Raw genomic sequence first — 21,725 nt, 5'->3', positions numbered from 1 at the left:
TGAAGTTTGCAAACTTCAGTCCTTGTTTATTTAAATGCTTTTTAAATACTGCTCTATTTTTTCTTTTCTTTTTCATTTTGTATTTTTAATTATAATTTTAATTTGTTTTAACAGATTTGATGTGATTTGTAGATACAATTCTAAGAATATAATAATATTCCCTTCTTTCCTACCTCCCTCCCTCCCTCCACTTTCTCCCCACATTCCCTCTTTCTTTTTCCCTTTTTTTAGTTTTTGAGATAACAGATTTTAAATTTATATGACAGTTAAATGGCTTAATACCTTACCAATTAAGAAGTTTAACAAGCAAAAAGCAAAAAGACCATAGAGGGAACACAGACAATGGCTATAAACAATAATTCAATGGCAAAATGACCATTTCACCCATATATAATAAGTTTTAAGGTAATCTCAGATAATTAAACTATAGTATTTTCTTAACATTCTTGACTATTGGCTTGACAATGGTATAAAACAAAGTTTTACAAAACTATATTTGTAGCAATACTGGTACACAAAGACTTTTTCTTTTTTCTTTCCTTTTTTTTTTTTAACTTTTAGCTCCCACATATAAGGCAGAACATGAGGCATTTGTCTTTCCAGGTCTGGCTTTTTGCACTCAACATTATGTCCTCAAGTTACATCCATTGTGCTGCAGAGGGCAGAATTTCATTCTTTGTATAGCTGAATAATATTCCATATTTCATCCATTCATCTGAAGATGGACACCTTGGTTGATTCCAAATTTTGGCTATTGTGAACAGTGCTGCTATAGACATGATGGTCCAGATATCTCTTGGAAACAAAAACTAAGTTGGAGGCATCACAATACCTGACCTCAAAGCATAACACAAAGCTATAGTAATTGGAGCAGCATGGCACTGACATAACAGATACATGGATCAATGCAACAGAATTAAGAGCCCAGAAATTAATCCACATATATACAGCCAACTGATTTTTGTAAGTGCTCAGACCATACAGTGGAGTAAGGATAATTTCTTCAACAAATGATGCTAAAAAAAACTGGATGTATATATTTAGAATCATGAAATTAGATCCATATCTCTCACTGTATACAAAAATAGACCCAGTATGAACAAAATACCTAGATTTAAGACCTGAGACAGAAAAGGAAATGATCAATAGAGTGAGGAAACATCCAACAGAATGGGAAAAAAATATTTGTAAACCACCTATCTGACAAAAGATTAATATCCTGAACATATCAACAACTTTAAAAACTCAACAAAAAATCAGCCAATCCAGTTTAGAAATGGGCAAAGGACTGTAAGAGACAGTTCTCAAAAGATGAAATACAAATGACCAAACAAATATATGAAAAAGTACTCAGAATCGCTAGCCATCAAGGAAATGCAAATCAAAACCACAATGAGATATCACCTTGCCCTTGTCAGGATGGCTAAAATCCAAAGCACAGAGAGGAACAAATGCTGGCAAGGATGTGGAGAAAGGGTAACACTTATACACTGTTGTTTGGAATATAGATTGCTGTAGTCACTGTGGAAAATAGTATGAAGATTTCTTAAAAATAAAAAAAAGAACTAGAAATAAACTGGCCACGTGATCCAGCAATCACACTACTGGATATATACACAAAAGACTTTTGCTGAGATTTTAATAATTTCTTTCAGCTTGCTGTAGTGCCTGCCACTGACTAAATAACCCCTTATAGGAACATATATGATAATTAAGACCTATAGTATTAATGTCATCATAAGGATATACCTCCCACAAAGCTGAATTTACTACTTATTAGGTCTTATAGTAAATTAAATGGTGCACTGACCATTTAACTCTACTTGGGATATTACAGAAAGATATTAAGTCACTTAGGTAGAGTGAACGCAAAAGAAATGTGCTTTCATATTTGCAAAACAGATATACGATCTTTAAGTCTTTGTTTCTTTATGGAATCGTAGGCACCCTGCGAGACTGAAGAGATGGGTGACAAGGAGTGAGAGGTGTGGGAAGAGCCCCGAGGTAAAAATGACTCAGACTGTGAAGCCAAATGAACCTTCCTGGCAGCAGTCACTAACATAGAGCCCATCAACCAAAATTGTTGGTGCCACTTCCCCCATACATCCAAGTGATCTGGACATGCTCCTTTCTCTCCACCTCTCTTCTCTCTAGTCATCTCCCTCTCTAGGCAGAACTGAACAAACATATCTAAATCCCCCAACAATCTGGAGAGGTGAGACAGGGCTTTCCCGTTGGTAGTTACAACAAGCAAAAAGGTGAAGTAATCTTAGGATATTTCCTGTATGTACAGGGCTGTAATAAATAGAATCAAGAATGACAGGAATTTTCCAAAACTGCTAGCAGCCATGTTCCAAAAACAAGAACAGGGTAAAACTTCTTTCTGAATTGGGAAACTAGGACAAGCAAAGTACTAAAGTGGTAAGAAGTCTTCTAAGACTGAGTGACTGCCACAAAAAAAGAAACCTAACTAGCCAAGTATGGTCCTGAATAAGCAAACAGAAAAGTCACCACATCTGTGAAAATTTAGAACAGGTTAATAGATAAAGATGCACCGTAGTCAAGATCCCAACAGTTGAAGAAAGAAAGATAAAATGTTTTAAAGATATCAGTTCTTCTCAAATGGAGCTAGTTTGGATTTCAGTCAAAGTACCAACAGGGTTCCTAATGGACTACTATAGAATATTCTAAGGTGTAAACAGAAATACAGCAATTTAAGAACAGCTGTGAGTCCCCTAAAGAAGGAAGTGGCCTATCTGACAGCTGGCCAATCTCTTCAATCATGTGAGTAATCACCTTGACAGCAGGGCCTCCATCACCAATCTTGGCTTCAGATGACTAAAGCAATTATGTCAGCAAAGTTCTAATAAAGTTGCTGACACTTTGCAGGCACTGAAAATTAGAAACTCCACTAATGTTCTCATTGTACAATATTGGAGACTCAGCATCAGAGAGACATATTCTATGCCCAGGATAGTGTCTATTTTATTTTTGAGTTCTGATAGCCCAGTATGGATTCAATAAAATATGTGTTTATTGAGAGCCAAGCAGGTGCCAAGCACTGTTGTAAGTACTAAATAAATAAATGCCTAAAAACTTCTTCAGCTATTCCATCACAGCTATGCAAAGTATGGTGAATAAAATCCTTGAACAGAAAACAGGGAAAAATCAGGAACTTAGATAAATGCCCTCTTGATAATAGAATCTGCTCATCCACTCTGACAGAGCCCTTTGTCTTTGTAATTTCACCATTCAAATACTCAGAGGAGAGAAACATCATGAGAAGAGGATTAGAATAGCACAAACCGGGGCTAGAGCTATGGCATAGGCATAGTGGGTAAAAAGCTGCTGCCTGCAGCACTGGCATCCCATATGAGCACCAGTTCAAGTCCCAGCTGCTGCACTTCCAATCTGGCTCTCTGCTATGGCCTGGAAAGCAGTAGAAGATGGCCCAAGTCCTTGGTCCCCTGCACCACGTGGGAGGACCCGGAGGAAGATCCTGGCTCCTGGCTCCTGGCTCCTGGCTCCTGGCTCCTGGCTCCTGGCTCCCAGCTTCAGATCGGTGCAGCTCCAGCTGTTGGGGAGTGAACCAACAGATAAGACTTCTCTCTCTCTCGTTGCCTCTCCTTCTCTCTCTGTAATAAATAAGTCTTTAAAAAAAAGAATAGCACAAATTTAAATGATAAGAATTCAATATAGTCCTTGTACAAGAGATCTTCAAAAAGTTCATGGAGAACGAATATTATGAAAAAAGTATACATGGAATTCATTTCTTTGCACTGAAATAAGCTTATCTTTTAATTGCATTTTTCCAAAAGTTCTTTTACATACCCTTATGTATTCCATCCAACTTTTAAACATTTTATCACTACATGTCAATTTAAGTTACATTGAATTTTTAAAAAAAAAGACAGTTTATGGATCTTTATCATATATATATGTGTATGTGTGTGTATATACCTCTATCATATATATATATATATATATATGGACATGCAGCCTAGTTCTTAACATACAGTAGCGGTAGTGCAAATGATTGAGTTCCTGTCATTCATACATGAGACCTGAATGGAACTGAATTCCTGGCTTTCAGTTTCAGCCTTTCCTCAGCCATGGCTATTGCAGCCATTTGCGACAGTGAACCAGTAGGTGGGAATTCTGGCTCTGCGTATCTATTTCTCTCTCTCTCTCTCTCTCTCTCTCTCTCTCTCTCGTCCCCCTAATAAATAAAAACAAAATTTTAGGAAATATACATATAATATATCAACACACACATAAAACCCATGTCTATCTTTGGTGTTCTTAATTTAAGCAGTCCATCTGGAAGCAAAAGAAAGAAAATTGTTTCAATAAACAACTTAGAGATAATTTTGGACATTATTTTGAGAATAGAACTGGGCTTTGAAATTATGATAATATTTTTTAGCCTGACATGGAGATAAACTTTTTCTAGTTATAGGTAATCCTTATGGTTTCAACACACACAAGATTTATTTTCCATGGTTTAGTTAAATAGTAGCAAACTTCCAATAACATGGTTCAAAATTCAAACAAAATTCACTGTGAGAACAATAAATACATAAAGTACAAACTTCACAGTTAACTTTCATTCCACACATCACTACATAAAAACCAGTATACATCATGGCCAATGACTTCCCACATCACTTCTTTACCATTTGTCAGTCATTCATCAAGCTCCATTTGCTTTTCAGTTCATACACAGACAGGAAACTGGGTAGTTGTGTTACCTTCTTGTCTGCAAGCAATGAATCCCCATGACGTTTTACTAAAATGAATACCAAAAGAAGAAATTGAATGACAGAGGTGAAAGTGCTGCAAAGAAGCAAATGATGAAGTAAGATTGTGATTGGAAGACTTGAACGTGTTGGCAAAGGTCAGACAAGACCTAGGCTGCAAGAAGGCTTGGATAGTGAATACAAAACCAAGGTTAAGAATTTTCAACGTGTGATTGCTTAAATTGCACAGGGAACAGAAAGCTACTGATGGCTACAATAAAGCATTTGCTTCTGTTGTAAATTGAAGACTATAATCTAAAACAAATGCCAATCAGTTTGGCTAACATTCAGGCCAAAGCAATGAAGTTAGTTGTCACATTGAAAGAAAACTGCAATTACAAGAATACTGAAGAAGGACCTTTTACTTCCAGTAAAGGCTGTCTCCCTTGTTGTATAAGTCAACATGAATTGATTAGTGTTAAGCTATCTGGTCAAGCCATAGTTCTGAAAAAGATGCTGCTGGCCTCAGAATCAGCCCTTAAGGCATTCAGATCTGGCTGAAGAGCCCATGAGAGTATTTTAGGCATGGAAAGCCAAGACACCCTGGGAAAAAAAAAAAAAAAAAAAGACCTAAATGGAAGATCTCCATGAGTGAGATCCCGGTGGAAAGAACGGGGCCATCAAAGAAGGAGGTACCTTTCTCTGAAGGGAGGAAAGAACTTCCACTTTGACTATGACCCTGTCGGAATAAGATCAAAGTCGGCGAACTCAAAAGGCTTCCATAGCCTTGGCAACTCATGACTAGAGCCTAGGGAGATTACTGACGCCATAAACAAGAGTGTCAAATTGTTAAGTCAACAACAGGAGTCACTGTGTACTTACTCCTCATGTGGGATCTGTCCTTAATGTGTTGTCCAATGTGAAGTAATGCTATAACTAGTACTGAAACAGTATTTTACACTTTGTGTTTCTGTGTGGGTGCAAACTGATGAAATCTTAACTTAATATATACTGATTTGATCTTCTGTATATAAAGATAATTGAAAATGAATCTTGATGTGAATGGAATGGGAGAGGGAGCGGGAGATGGGAGGGGTATGAGTGGGAAGGAAATTATGGGGGGGGGAGCCATTGTAATCCATTAACTGTACTTTAAAAATTTATATTTACTAAATTAAAAATAAATTAAAAAAAAAGAAATTTGCAGTTCATACACAGATTCCAAAGAGATATAAAAGAAATAGCTGTCCATGGGAATGTTGACTCTGCTACCATTCAAGAGACTTCAAGATGCAGCCAGAGAAACTAATTTATCAACATAAATGATAAATTTAAATGAAAATTATAAATTTAGATGAAAAGAATGGGCATTTCCCAAAGGAAGTGATGCCAGAACAAACCTCACATTGAAAGTACTAACAGATATTTTACAGCATTGAAAATGTAAAGGAAAAAACATTGGAAACTAATCCAAACCTTGAAAGGATTATGACAATTTTCCAAGGCATAGAAAAGATGCTTATTTTGTCATAATTTATATGATAATCAGAGGGCAAGTGCTATTAAAATTGTGCTTGATAGGTTTTTTACAAAGAAACAAAACCCTTTAATTCCCAGTGCTTCTAATGTTCTGAATTAAATGTACAAAATGAACATTGGCTTGATTTTTTCTTTTCTCAATACGTTTATAACCAGCCATGAGACTTTAATGGTGTGATGAAATGTTTTCAAAAAGTGATGAAACTTTTCCCATTGATGTTTAAGATCATTTTCCATGGTTTTATTTTGCACAATCATTCTGACTGTCCTGAGAAACAAAGTGAGTATGGCCTGCATTTAGTAAAGCAGTCACAGTGAAGGAGAAAAGAATAAAAGGATGAGACACAGCTGATGTGTTGTACTTCAGTGGTTCACATATCATTCAAAAGACATTTTAATCATGTTGGCTAGCTAGTTTTTTAAATCCAGAATTTCAAGATAAAGCAGAAAAAGACTACTTTTACATTTTCCCAAGTGTGAGAGCAAATTTGCTTTTTGATTTGTAGACCCAAGAGGAAAAAAAAAAAAGCACTAGACCAAGATTTAAGGAGTCCAGGTTCAAAACTGGGCTCCACCACAAACTCCCTATGTGACTTAGAGCAAATCCTTTTATTCATTCTGCAAACATTTATTGCAAAGACACCCTGCTATGTGTTGAGGATACAAAATTGAATATGATATGGAATGGCCTCAAAGAACTCACAGCCTATTAGGGGAGAAAAACCAGAAGCAGTTACAGTACAGTTCTCATCTATAAATCAGAACTAATAATGCCTACCTCCCAGGGTTACTGGGAAGATAAAATGAAACTATATGGGAAAGCATTTTTTGCTATCAAGTATTATATGAGTAGAGCTAGCACTGCTATAATTGCAGCTCCTGACAAAATCTAGACTGACTCGCTCTTTTCCTATGGTTCTCACAGTGTGCTATCCAAACCAGTAACACCACATCACTTAAAATATATTCAGAATGCACATTGTCAGGCCCTAGACCTACTGAATCAGACACTACGGAGACTGGTGCCAGAAACCTGTGTCTAAATGAGATGAGCTTTCCAGATGATGCTGGTGCAACCCTGCTACAGTTTACGTACAGTAGAAGACTAAACACAAGCAACATGAATCCTTGGATGTACGAGGCACTCATTTCCCAAGTATCAATGATGACATTAAAGCAGAATAGTGCTGGTTGTTTTAATTGGATTTGATAATGCACGAAAGCCCTAACTGAGTCATTGTATTAGCTCACAGTTTCCCTGCTCCTCAAGTCTTTCTAAAAGGCCAAAAAGCAGAAATGAGTCCCTGTCCATAATAACTGCACTGAGGGTATGTCTATGCTTTGAGTCTGAGTTTTAACTAAACAACACAAATTATAGAAATTCAAATTTTTTTGAAAATAGCAAGACACACTATTTCATCAAGGGGACTATGACTAATGCAACTGAGAATTTATCATGGAGAATTCCTTAGGACCCAAGGCACATTCAGATCAAACTCCTCAGTGTTAATAAAACTGAGTTCTTTGAAGACAAAAAGTATTTCCTACCCTTAACACAGTCATTTGGAATATCCAAATTTTGATATTTGCCAGGCTTTAGATTTCACCAATTTCTGCGGCTTAAAAACCCATATCTTCCAGTAATAACGATGAAAATTTTCAGAGTCATCTTCATTTTCACACATGTCCATTGACTATCACATAAGGAATACACTATATATATATAAAATACACTATATATAATACACTATATATATATATAACACACTATATATATATATACACACAATATAATGCTATCACAAGGGGAGTACATGTGACTATAACAGTGACACTCAGAACCTACACAAGGCCTAAAATATAATAAGCAGCACTCAAAAATCTTTATGAATGAACAAATGCCATGGCAGTATTTCCATAATGCAGATGAGGAAGCTGAGGCTTAAATAAGTTTGAATAAGAATCAGTATTCTTCACTTGAACAGAGATACTTCTGAGACGAAAGTCTTTACATGAGGATACTCTGAAGGAGAGGCTGTTGTCATCTTCTTTATCCCTGAAAGACAGTACATTATATACACACACGTAACTTCTCTAACAATCTAAATAGGGAAATCCAAGCTGGCCTTAGAGAATGCCTACTATTGGTTTAAATGACTGCATGGGAATCTGGCAGCTTCCTTTGCTTCTGAGTTATTTATCTTTGTAATTTCCATTGAGGTATTCATGGCTCTGTTAACAGGATTTTCCCTTGTTATTGATTAGTTTATTTAGAATAGCAGGATTCCTGGAACACATGAAGGCAACACTGAAAATTACCTGGCCCAGGACTTCATCTTGCTTTCTTTATTTTTAACAGAACTACAGGTGCTAATTAGGTGCTCTTTCAAGCTGCCAAAGTAAGATTCTGTGGTCCCCAACAACTGCCAGCCTCATCATCATTAGCCCTGAAGTGCTCCAATATGAGGAACATTCCACACTTGACACGTCCCTGCTCTTTGCAAATTATTTTAAATGACTTTTTAATTAGAAGTACTGTGTTGTCCATTGCTAATGAAGCAGGCAGGGGCTGCAGAGTGGTCAGGAAATGGTGATGGTTCTGATTCCCCTTATTTCTCTCTGAGGACCTGGGTTTCTAACTAACGTCATTGTGTCTGCTCTTCAGCCAGGGCTGTATCCCTTCACAATAAAAGGTGAATCCTTTACCTCTGGGTTACAGATTTCTGCAGGCATCACAAAGCCTAGATCTAGTTAACCTTATATTCATGTTTTTCTTCCTCCAACAATTACTTCACAAAGACCTAAAGAGATGATCACTTCTTTCTGGGAAAACTGGAGTCTGTGTCTCTAACTCAAGTGGTGAGTCTAGCAGTTTTGCAAAGGTATTGAGTCTCTACCGAAAGCAGCGCTCTCTCATTGGGAAGGGCACTGCCCAGTGACAGAGGACCAGCAAAGCCAAAGAAATGCTTCTCCCACCGTACCGGTCAGGAAAATATATTAAATATGCAATAACTATCAGAAAGGGTTAAGAGTTTTGCTTTTTCATACTCACAAAGCATTTTAAATTTTGATGAACAATTTCTTAAACAAATGAAGAGAGAGGGATCATTCTTCAAATTTTTATGCCTTTTAAAATTTTATTTCAAAGGTTGACAGGCAGAGAGAGATCTTTCCTCAGTGTTTCACTCCCTAAATGCCCACAGCAGCCAGAGCTGAGCCAATCCAAAGCTAGAAGCCAGGAACTCAATACAGATCTCCCGCATAGGCAGCAGAGATCCACGTACTGGAGCCCCCATCTGCTGGAAGGGTGCACCTTAGCAGGAAGTTGATGCTGGGGGCAGAGGCTGGACTCACACCCAGGCATTTCATATGGAATGGCCACTTCATAAGCAGTGTCTTAACCACTGATCCAATTTCAATTTATTTTAAAAAACATTTTGTGGATTATGCAACCATTTGACAGGAAAGTATAAACAGATTATGTTACCATACCTTGGCAAGTTGTAGGTGAACTACTGAAAGCTCCCCAGAGGCCCTCCTTACAACCCTGGACCAGGTGTTCAGACCGGAGAGGATTCATCAGTTTGGAATTAAGGCTGGACTCACAGAATCAGGCCATGCTGAATGTTAACTGCTCTTCCCACCGCTTCCACATGTCGTGGTTAACATCTGTCCACCACAACCAGCCTGAAGACCCCTTGTAATTCAAAATAAAACCTTATTCATTTTGAGATTTACTTCTTCTGTTCATGTAACCAAGTCTCACCACATCAGAGTGCTTTGTTCATGGCAGACAAATATGTCATAGGTATTTGAAGAATGAATTAAAAATGTAAGGGTAAATTGTACTAAAAAATAGATCATGGGGATGGCGCTGTGGCACAGCGTGTTAAAGCTCTGGCCTGCAGCGCCAGCATCCCAGCGCTGGTTCGAGTCCCAGCTGCTCCACTTCCGATCCAGCTCTCTGCTATGGCCTGGGAAAGCAGTAGAAGTTGGCCCAAGTGTTTGGGCCCCTGCACCCATGTGGGAGACCCAAAAGAATCTCCTGGCAAAGATTGGCATAGCTCCGGCCATTGTGACTGGGGAGTAAGCCAGCTGATGGAGGACCTCTCTTTCTCTCTTCCTCTCTCTCTCTCCAACTCTGCCTTCAAATAAATAAATAAATCTTAAAAAAATCACTAAGTCAAATGTGTCTTACCTGTTGCCTTCAATAAAAGTAACTTATATTCAGTATTGCTATATTCTAAGCAATCTACTTTGTATGCATGATCTTACATATTTATCATCATGAAACTATAAAAACTGTATTGGGGATGGCACTGTGGCACAGCAGGTAAAGCTGCATCCAATATGAGTTCAAGTCACAGCTGCTCCTCTTCCAATCCAGTTCCCTGCTCATGCACCTGGGAAAGCAGCAGAAGACAGCCCAAGAACTGCATCCATCAAAAAGCTCCTGGCTCTTGGCTTCAGACCAATCCAGCTCCAGCCATTGTGGCCATTTGGGGAGTGAACTAGCACATGGAAGATTCTCTCTTTCTCTCTCTAAGTCTGCCTTTCATATAAAACAAACAAATCTTTAAAAAAAAAAAACTGTATTAAACCACGTCCATTTTAGAATTAAAAAAGAGAAGCATCCATGAGAAGACAGCTTGCTCACATCACCTGTAAGCAGTATCAGAGCCAGAGAGAATCAGACCCCTCACCTTTCTCCAGAGATGATACAACACGGCTCCTTGAGAGGTACCCTCTGCCTGGCTCTAAACTTCATCCAAAAGCGCACTCACCAGAAATAAAACCAATCATTGGCTAAGCTCAGAATTGATGGAGCTTCAACAAACTTGTGGGGAAACATTGGCACTTATCAATGAATAGCTTATGGTTGCTGATCCTGTGCCGCCCACAGTGGGCAGTGATTCCCAAAGTCTGGTCCAGGATTATCTATGTCAGACCCATCTGGGCACTGACCGAATAGGCAGATTGCTAACCATCACGCCAGACTTCATGGATCAGTATTTCTGCAGTGAGTAGCAGGAGTAGGTAATATTAATAAGTTGCCCAGGAAAGAAATCATTGTACACACCAAGATTTTGGAACTATTGTTTCAGGGCCTCAGTGCTGCGGTTTCTCTTAGACACAAAGTCACCTTGTCTCTTTCTTTCAAGTACAGATGGGAAGACATGCATCACATCTCCAGGGCCGCTGGCCCCACCCACACCCTGTAGAAAACAATTTGGTTTGTTACGTTTAGGTTCAAGCCCCTTACTTTGTAGATGAGGAAACAAAAGTTGAGACAAATTGTTTCCCCAAAACAAGAGTTGAAGGCAAGCATTTTGATCTTCGATCTTAACTCTTCTCAAGCTGAATTAACATCATTAGAAGTAAATAGCACACCATCGTTAGGTCGCTCTTTGCAAAGTATCTGGGAAAATGTGTAATAGACTAGCTTATCAGATAGGACAGGTCCTGAGAAACAAAAGGGAAACCAAATCTAAAGTGATGTTGCACTCATGCTATGAGATTTCCACTTTGTACCCACAAATTTATTAAAACAATCGAAAGTAGAATTATGCCATCTTTTATTGAAAAGCCTTATATTTATGGTTTTGTGGTGCTGTATGGAGACAACACAAGTTATTTTAGGGCTTCTCATGTTATTTATTTATTTATTTATTTATTTATTGACAGGCAGAGTGGACAGTGAGAGAGACAGAGAGACAGAGAGAAAGGTCTTCCTTTGCTGTTGGTTCACCATCCAATGGCCGCCGCGGCCAGCGCGCTGCTCTGATCCGATGGCAGGAGCCAGGTGCTTCTCCTGGTCTCCCATGGGGTGCAGGGCCCAAGCACTTGGGCCATCCTCCACTGCACTCCCTGGCCACAGCAGAGAGCTGGCCTGGAAGAGGGGCAACCGGGACAGAATCCGGCGCCCCGACCGGGACTAGAACCCGGTGTGCTGGCGCCGCAAGGCGGAGGATTAGCCTAGTGAGCAGCGGCGCCGGCCGGCTTCTCATGTTTTAACAACAACATATAAAAATTTTTGCTGCTATTTTGTTTTTGTTTTTATTTTTATGAAAGAATGCACTACAAATAACCCTACTTCTGCTACTCATTGGGTCATGCTTCTGACTTCACCATTGGTGATCAAATACTAGATTTTACATTTCTAAATTCTTTAAAATATTTTCATTTACAATACAGAAAATACTCTTAAAACATCTGGCCACAAAAAAAATTCTGACCATAATTTATTCCTCCTCATGTTTCATAAAATATCAGCAAATTACATTCACTGGGGGCTGGCACTGTGTATAGCAGGTTAAGACACGGCCTGCAATGCCAGCATCCTATATATGGAGCCTAGCTACTCCACTTCCAATCCAGCTCTCTGCTAATGAACCTGGGAAAGCAGTGCAGAAAAGCCCAAGTGCTTCGGCCCCTGTACCCATGTGGGAGACCCAGAAGAAGCTCCTGGCTCCTGGCTTCAGCCTGGCCCAGCCCCAACTATTGCAGCAATTTGGGGAGTGAAACAGAAGATGGAAGACCTCTCTCTCTCTCTCTCTCTCTCTCTCACTCTATCTATCTTTGTGTGTGTGTGTGTGTGTGTGTGTGTGTATAACTTTGCCTTTCAAATACATAAAAAGAAATCAAAAAGTTATATTCACTGAAGTAAGAGCTGTCCGTACTAAGGAAAATTTAGAACATCAACAAACTGAAAGTTTAGAAAAAGAAATGCTTAAAAATACCCAGATATAGTCACTTATATACACAAAAAATAATGTAACTCTAAAATATTCCTCTCATTCCTAGTCTACAACATGAATTCCTCCTTATCGGGTAGGTAGTTTGAAGGAAATGGAAAACATTTTTGACCACCTGAGATCTTTCTTCTATGCATCCACATTCCCACCATGGCAATATTGCTAGAAGTGGCCATTCCAAAAAACCCTACAATCGCCCGGAAAACCTCCTTTTTGGCCACAGTCAGGTACTTAAGCTGCTCCTCCAGTGGAAAAACAAAGTGCAACACAGACAGCCTTCTCAAAGGTGGATACAGAAAGTCCCCAGCGAATCCAGGGTTAGCATCGGAGTACCAGGAACCCTGACTAGGGAAACAGGGAAGTGAGGAATTCAATTCTGACTATGAAGAAACTAAGGATCCTCCCTGAAGACTGAATTCCAGCCAGCTGACATTAGAGAAAAAGACCTATTACATTTTGTACTTAGGAAGTTATTGACATATAGAAATGAAAAAGTAGTCATCTTCTAATTCTTGTTTGAAAGGTAGTTCACATGACCAAAACAGTGGATCAAGAGTATACGTGGTAAGATTTGATAAGAATTGTGTTGTGGGGCCCGGCGCTGTGGCACAGTGGGTTAAAGTCCCAGCCTATAGCACATGCATCCCATATGGCCTCTCTCTCTCTCTCTCTCTCTCTCTCTCTCAACCTCTCTCTGTAACTCTATCTTTAAAATGAACAAAATAAATCTTAAAAAAAAAAGAACTGTGTTGTAGTAAATATCATGCATTTTCTGTTACCTTCAGAATCTAATATATTAATAAATTCCTTTACAATTTTTATAAAAGAGACATCAACAGAAAAGGGGCAAATAATAAGATCCTAGAACTGTATACTTAAAAAAAAAGAATATATTTGGGTACTAATTTTTAAACAAACAAAAATGCCTGCAAGTAACAATACTGCTGCAAATGTAGTTTTGTCAAACTTTGACTTATATTTTTGTCAAACAAATTGTTAATGATATGCTGGAGCTGGCTCTGTGGTGTAGCGCATAAAGCCATTGCCTGCAGTGCCAGCATTCCATATGGGTGCCAGTTCGAGTCCCAGCTGCTCCTCTTCTGATCCAGCTCTCTGCTATGGCCTGGGAGAGCAGTAGAAGATGGCCCAAGTCCTTGGGTCCCTGCACCCAAATGGGAGACCTGGAGGAAGCTCCTGGCTCCTGGCTTCAGATTGACCCAGCTCCAGCCATTGCAGCCAACTGGGGAATGAATGAGCAAATAGAAAACCCCTCTCTCTCTCTCCTCTCTCTCTCTCTCCTCTCTCTCTCCTCTCTCTCTCTCTCTTTCCCTCCCTCTGCCTCTCTGTAACTCTGCCTTTCAAATAAATAAGTAAATATTTAAAAAAAAGAATGATATAGGCCAGCGCCGCGGCTCACTAGGCTAATCCTCAGCCTAGCGGCGCCGGCACACCGGGTTCTAGTCCCAGTCGGGGCGCCGGATTCTGTCCTGGTTGCCCCTCTTCCAGGCCAGCCCTCTGCTGTGGCCAGGGAGTGCAGTGGAGGATGGCCCAGGTGCTCGGGCCCTGCACCCCATGGGAGACTAGGAAAAGCACCTGGCTCCTGGCTCCTGCCATCGGATCAGCGCAGTGCGCCGGCCGCAGCGCGCTGGCCGCGGCGGCCATTGGAGGGTGAACCAACGGCAAAGGAAGACCTTTCTCTCTGTCTCTCTCACTGTCCACTCTGCCTGTCAAAAAAATAAATAAATAAATAAATAAAAGAATGATATACTACTGCAGTTTTAACGATCTGTAATTATTCTAAAATTGACTGTATATGAGTAAAAATGATATCTTTTCATTTAATTATTATTTAATTAATTATATAATTAATTATTTAATTATAGCCTTTGCTTATAGACCATCTGAACTATAGTCTTTCTACTTTTTACTTGTTGAACTCTTAATCTACTGGAGCATTAAGCCCTTGACTATAATGTAAATCAAAATATGTTGTCTCAAAAAAGTTTTTTTAAAAAAAGAAGAAACAAAAAAGAATAAAAGTCTAGTCATTTGATTTAAGGCTACAAACAAAAATTAAATAGTTCGTACTTCTCAAAGTTTTTAGCATGGTAGCAAATTACTCTTAGAATCTTAAGATATCATACCAAAAAAGACCAAGAAGATCCAAAGCAAAGCCAAGTTCATGTTAAGTGTTCAGCAGCAAACATTCTGGAGTAGTTTCAGTAATAGTATTAGCAAAGTAATCCTCATGGTGTTTGAAATAGAATTTGCCTAGCTCCATAAATCTGGCTAAGTTTGATTTCTTGAAAGGTAAAAATAAATGGACCCAAAGGAAAAGAACAAACTCCCTTTTCCTCTTCACTATATTTCAATGGAAAAATCTTGTATTGAACAAAATAACTGCACAAATTATAGCATTCCAGTGCAAAAGGGTGGTCAACTAAGTATCCAAATATGTATTATAAATATCTATGACTATGCTGATGTATGCTATACCCACGTCTAATCCATATCTCCTGATAATGGACAGGCTTTCTAATAGACTACAGGATGACAACGTAGAATTCCTAAACCAAACAGAAATGGAATAAATGATAAAGAGTGCAGAGACAAGGTACTACAGTAAGAAACAGCAGGACAACAGAGGCTCTGGGCATGGTAAAAGATGCTAACAGAAATGAAGGGCAGAAAAATGAAACTTAGCATGGATACCTCAGTCTACCAGAATTAGAATTCTCTTCTATAAAATGGACTTCACATAGAAAACAAAAAGTAAAGCAATGTAAAGCATTCAGCAAACAATAATTCGGAAAAAAAATTCAGCTACTAGACTAAATGTTGTTTCAACTTTCATAGAAAATGTCCATGTAAGGAACATTCAATTTTACAAACACCCTGTCCTCAAAATGCCAACACTAGATTCATAGTCAAATATGACTTGCTTTTGCTGCTTTTACTATGATTAACATGTAGTTATAACTTATGACTGATTTCCTTGTCTGTATAAATGGGAATCACTGCCCCTTGCTCTTACCACACTGTATTGTTTTGCAGATGAAATTATATCTTCCCATGGACAAGCACTTTATAAAGCACAGAACACAAGATCCATAGAAAGCATTGTTCTTGACATTGATGAACATTTCACAAAAACTAAGGAGGTGCTTCAGTGAATGGAAACATATGATGGAGAAGAGCTCATAGTGATTGTTCGAAGAGTTAGTCCTCTGTCCCACTTTGGTTTCGGTTTTTGCTTACTATTCCTGCACAATCTATTTTCTAAACTACCACTCCCTTCAGGGGCAGCCTAGCGCTAAACTAATGATGTGTCACAATAAATTCTGTTTTTTTCTTAATTAGTGTGCTCACAAAGCATGGGTCTTTCAAAAATCAGAAGTAAATTGTGACTTGGCCCATGGACTGAGAACACAAACTTTCAACACCCGAAAATGATTTCAATTTTCTATTGCCTTCCAAAAATTGCATGGCAGTAAGAGGCTATAGACTACTAGGCTATGCACAATATTTTTAATTAAAATTAAATTCCAATGATCTGTCAGGCAATCCAAGTGAAATGTACAGTATAATAAATTCCAGAACACATTCTCTCTGTGTGTGTTAGAAAATTGCACTAAATTCCCCCATACCACATTTCCATAGCAGAAATGTTTTTGCAAATCTCTTTTCCAAACCATCATCCTGAGATATACAAACATATTTAAATATGTATGTATTTTCAAATTGACTCACAGACCGAGAGTACAAAGCATCTTTGCAGTTCTCTGGGAATTGTGTATATGCTAATGAGCATAATTGAGAATCACCTGTGTAATTCAGGGAATATTGCTTTTTTCACTAATAGTGGTGAGCCTATACAGTTGATACGATACAAGAGATAAAGCATAGACCTGGGGATCAGGAGAACTGACCTCTAGAATGTACTGTGCCACCAACATGTGTGTAACATTTGTTAATTTATATCATCTCTCTGGACCTTGAAATCTTCACTAAAATGAGGCAAATAGCAGATTCCATTATGTAAAGTCCCTGTATTTATTTCTAATAACTATACCCATACTATACCCATACTTTTCTTTTCCATAATGATAAGCTTGCCTGGTTTTACCTAGTTTCATGGCTATTCAGAATGAAAGCTTAATTTCCCACATTCCTTGGCAACTGGACATGAACCATATGGGTAAGTTCAAGTCAATGGCTTATGAGTAAAAGTGATTGTGCCTTTACAGGGAAGTGACATGACCTCCATGCCTCCATTTCTCTGCCTGCTTTCCATGCACTGGAAGGAGACACGGTGATGAGCCCTCTTGATCCCTACATACCCCAGTGAAAGCAGAGCCACATGACAGAAACTGAGTCCCCAGTACAATGCAGCTGCCATACAGATACTGACATTTCAATCTGGTCTATGACAAGAAAAGCAAATCCACTTTAACTCACTACTGTTTGGGGTGTTTGGGAACTTTATTATGTTCTCTCTCCATTAAGAGGGTGGTATGATATAGTGAAACATGAGACTGAAAAAAGATAGCCCTGAGTTTAATCCTCACTCTACTGCATGACTTTGGGAAAATTCCTAAGAGTTTTCAAACCTCTGTTTTCTCATTTCTAGATAATGTAAAGAAAGTGAGCCTATTAAATTGCTCAGTAGTTGGTAAGTATGCTGTCAATGATAGTGGTTTATTATGAGTGTCTTTTAAATGGTATAACATAGTCATTGTTCTGGGAACCTAATGTGCTCAGTTTTGACATTGTGTTGGGATGATTTATAGCCCTGAAGACACTAAATTATTTCCACATAGTGGACTGGATATTTAATCAGCCTAAACACTGAGACCTCTGAGTATGTTTTAAATAAAACCGTTTGCCTATATTCCAGACTCTAATCTCACATCAGAGGGAAGTATTGTAGCCAGGGAAGATTGGGAGATCAGAGTTTTTGAGTCTTGATCCCCTTTCTGCTCATAACTTGTGAGTAGACATTAGGTTTGCACATTGCCTGGATTTCTGGAATGAGGCTAGATATTTTGGCCAAATTGGATACTTAAAACAGAATAATATAATTTGAAGAACAACATCATGGTTGCTGAATAAATATGTCCTATGTGAAGAATTCTTTTTGAATATACAGTCCTGGAATCACATTGAACCTAACAATGAACAGCTGAAGCCAGATTGCTCTGCCACATGCCATTCTCTATTGTCACAAACTCAGCCAAGTCAGGAAGCGAGAAAGGTAATCTAAAGCTTCCCTCTAGAGAAACCACCTTTCATTCCCCATGGGCAAATTTTAAAACTAATTTACTGAACATCATGGAGATATTTTTCACCTTTCCCCTGAAATTCTAGACATTGGCTTAGAATAGAATTAAATTACAGCACTGGTTGCTTTTACCTGGGAAAGAATTTCTACATCTGCTGTGAGAGGCTTTCCTTCCCTAGCAGGAACAGGGCTTTGTCATCATTACAAGCCTGCATCAAGAGCAGTCATGGCACACAAATGTTTCCCCAGAAAGTCTCCAGCTATAGATCTCTTCTATATTATGACTAGAAGGGATGGAAATTTGCAATCTTTTTTTCATTTTAAAATAAATACCTGCCTTAACCTTCAGCAGATTGATAGAGGGTTTTGAATTATACTTCAAATAAAAAATATTAATGGATAAATATTGTAATCATTAAGCAGTTTTTACCAAGAGATAAATAGAAAATGACTCATCCCAGGCCATTGTTATATAATATATTATTTTTGGTAATTTTTTCTTCGACTAGCAGGCTTAATTCTTTCCTGTCTACCTGCTTGTCATCTTTCTGTCAAAAGATTTCACCCATCATATTCTTTTTACTTCTCAAAACACTTCACTTTAAAATTTTATCACAGGATTTTCTAAGGTTTTTTTTAAGGTTGTGTCACATAGCACAAAATTTAAAAAGCTCCGATTTTAAAAAGTCAACCTTAATAATAAGAAAAAAGGTCTAACAGACTATCCAGAGTACCTTTTCTGAATTGAATGTATAACCATTCTCCTTAAAATTTCTCATATAGTTCTAAAGCTTGATAGACATTTGGCCTCATTAAAGTTAATGCGACATAACTATAAAAACAGAGAGGATAAAATGGCATATAAGGTCTTCTTTTTCTGTCTTAAATCCTTCGCCTGAGGCACTCTTGCTTTGTACCAAGAGACTTTCTGCTGGAAGAATCAGTTTATACCAGAGTTAAAAGTTCATTCACTTAGACATACTTGTTCCACTGTAGAAAAGAATCACATTCTCACAGTAAGTCCTATCTTTCTCTTTAAAGCTCTTTACTGTTTTTAGTTGGTTTTTTTTTTTTGTTAGGTTGGTTGGTTTTTTACAATCTAAATGGTGAAATACAACCATGAATCCTGCATAGAATTTTTCTGTCTTCATTCAAGTCCCTCAGCAGTCTCTCCTTCAGGTCTAACAGCACTGCTGTTCAGAAATAAAAATCAGCAGATCAGGTTATCTGCATGGAACTTCAGAGACTGCTAAGGGAGTAAAGGGTTTCAATCTAGAGATGGCTTCCCACAACCCAGGCCAACATTTTAGGGGAAGGAAGGAATTAGGAGAAAAAAGCATCTGATTATTTTACTTCCATGACCTGCAATAACTAGAAATTAGATCTGCATCACACCCTACAAATTGGATAAGGAAGGAATCCTTTCTCTTCCTTTTGTAAGAACTGCTTCTCACATTTTTCACTATAGGCATACTTTCCCCTTTGAATCACTGATTTTACCCTATCCCTGAACACTTGCTCAATGTTCAGTGGAAATGGAATGGATAACAGTGTTATATTTAAAAAGAATTATCCAGCTCTGAAATTAGAATTGTTTTTCAGAGTATAAGTAACTAGAGTGTGAGTATGTTTTAACAAATTCCTCAGAGAAAGTTGAGATTTACTCCCCATGTCACGCCTCTGCTTTACAGTTTCATCAGGCCCAAGGTAGAGCGTATTATATATCCAGCTCAGCTGGGATCATCAAGCACTTGAAAACTTACATTTTTAAAAATGTCATCAACCTCTTAAGCCTAAAGAGTCAAAAACAGTGATGTGGATGGCTTGGATAGGAGCTTGCTAATGAGTTAGTCGCTCTGTGTTTCATGTTCACCAATTAACTTTAATTCAACCCTAGAACCCTAGTAGTCAGAGAATATAACTGTAATTAAGATATATAGATAGTCCAGCTCAGTGCAGAATTATTCACCCCCTGACAGATCTGTACTAATTCGGGGCCCTGGGCTTTCCTTCCTTCTTTCATAACCAATGATGGTTTTATTTGACTGTCTTCAGTTTATATGAGCTAAGCATGAGAAAACCAAAAAAGCTTGGTAATAAGGGGAGAAGCTTAATGTGGTTTGAATTCAGAATTTGAATTAATGTGTAGAGATGCTTGCTATCTGTGTAGAAATGCCTTTGTATCCATGAGGCATTGGCTCCAGAAACCCTCACAGATACCAAAATACAGATTCTTACTGCCCCTATATAAAATGGATTGTTATTTACATATAATCTAAACACAAACTTCTGTATACCTCAGCTCGTCTCTAGACTATTTATATTACTTAATACAATATAAAGGGTGTACAGGTAGTTGTTATATTGTATTGTTTAGGGAAAAATAACCAGAAATCTTACACCTGTTAAGTATAGATGTAATTTTTTTCTGAATATGTTTGACTTGTCCTTAGTTAAATCTGCATACGCAGAACCCATGGGTGTAGAGAGCCAACTGTACTTCGCTTGTGTTAATCCATCATACCTGTGTTAATACAATTTCACAGAAAAGGCAACTGAGGGTCAGCTAGGCTCCATAACCAGCCATAATTGAATAATTAGTAAATGTCAGAGTGAAGATTGGAATGCATGTCTTTCTAAGTCTAAAATCCATGCTCCTTTCATTATACGAGGTTTCTTCTCAGAAGGCTATATTTGACTACTGTCTAGTTTAAGACATAAATCCGACATTTAACTGGCTCTGAACACAACTGAAGGCCATTTCAATGTCCTTCACCAAAATGTTGAAATAAAATTTATTTTTTTCATAAGAACCACAGATTCTTCTTTACGGCTCTGAAAAATTGGTTAAGGAATAGGGCACAGTTTCACTATAAAATGACTTATTAGTGAGGAAAAAAAAAAAAAACAAACAAACTGAAAACATGCAAACCAACTCGAGGATAAATTGGCAACTAGATAAGAATCCGAAACTTGCAAAGACCTATGACCTACCTCTTCCCATGAATATTTAAAACAATAACTATATGGAAAATGTTGTTACTGCTAGATCAGAATACTTCAAAAAAACATGACAACATTTTTTAGTTCAGAATCTATTATTAGACAAATTTTCTAATCTGTACATCTTAACACCTGATTAAAAAGTCACTTCTTTCTCCCTACCTCTGAAACTCTTGAAATGTCTTTATTTTACAATGTTAATTCAATGTTTGTCAAATAGAAATGAAAAATAATTTGCCTTAAGGGACAGATCTTTCTTGATTATTCCCCCAGGACCCGTAGTATCTATGTTTTTGTGGCACTTTAGAATGGACGTATCACTCATCAAGTGGACAATGTGAGAGTTCAAAGAAGGCTGTGACCAGGTGCATCCTCACATTGCAAGGAATTATACACACCTGGCCCTGT

The 21,725-nt window shown here is 38.1% G+C and overlaps 1 long non-coding RNA gene across 1 annotated transcript in view; it reads right to left on the bottom strand.

Moving 5' to 3' along the window:
* Window positions 1–200: 200 nt before the first annotated feature.
* LOC138849335 (uncharacterized) overlaps window positions 201–21,725 on the bottom strand; it is a 45,108-nt gene continuing 23,583 nt past the window's right edge. The window contains exon 3 of the long non-coding RNA XR_011388050.1: window positions 201–3,650. This is a non-coding gene — a long non-coding RNA (uncharacterized lncRNA). The remainder of the gene's footprint in view (window positions 3,651–21,725) is intronic.

Source organism: Oryctolagus cuniculus, chromosome 4 (genome assembly GCF_964237555.1).
Source record: "Oryctolagus cuniculus chromosome 4, mOryCun1.1, whole genome shotgun sequence".
NCBI lineage: Eukaryota > Metazoa > Chordata > Mammalia > Lagomorpha > Leporidae > Oryctolagus > Oryctolagus cuniculus.
The sequence above is the reverse complement of the archived record's forward strand: the minus strand, read 5'-3'. Positions and strand labels throughout refer to the sequence as shown.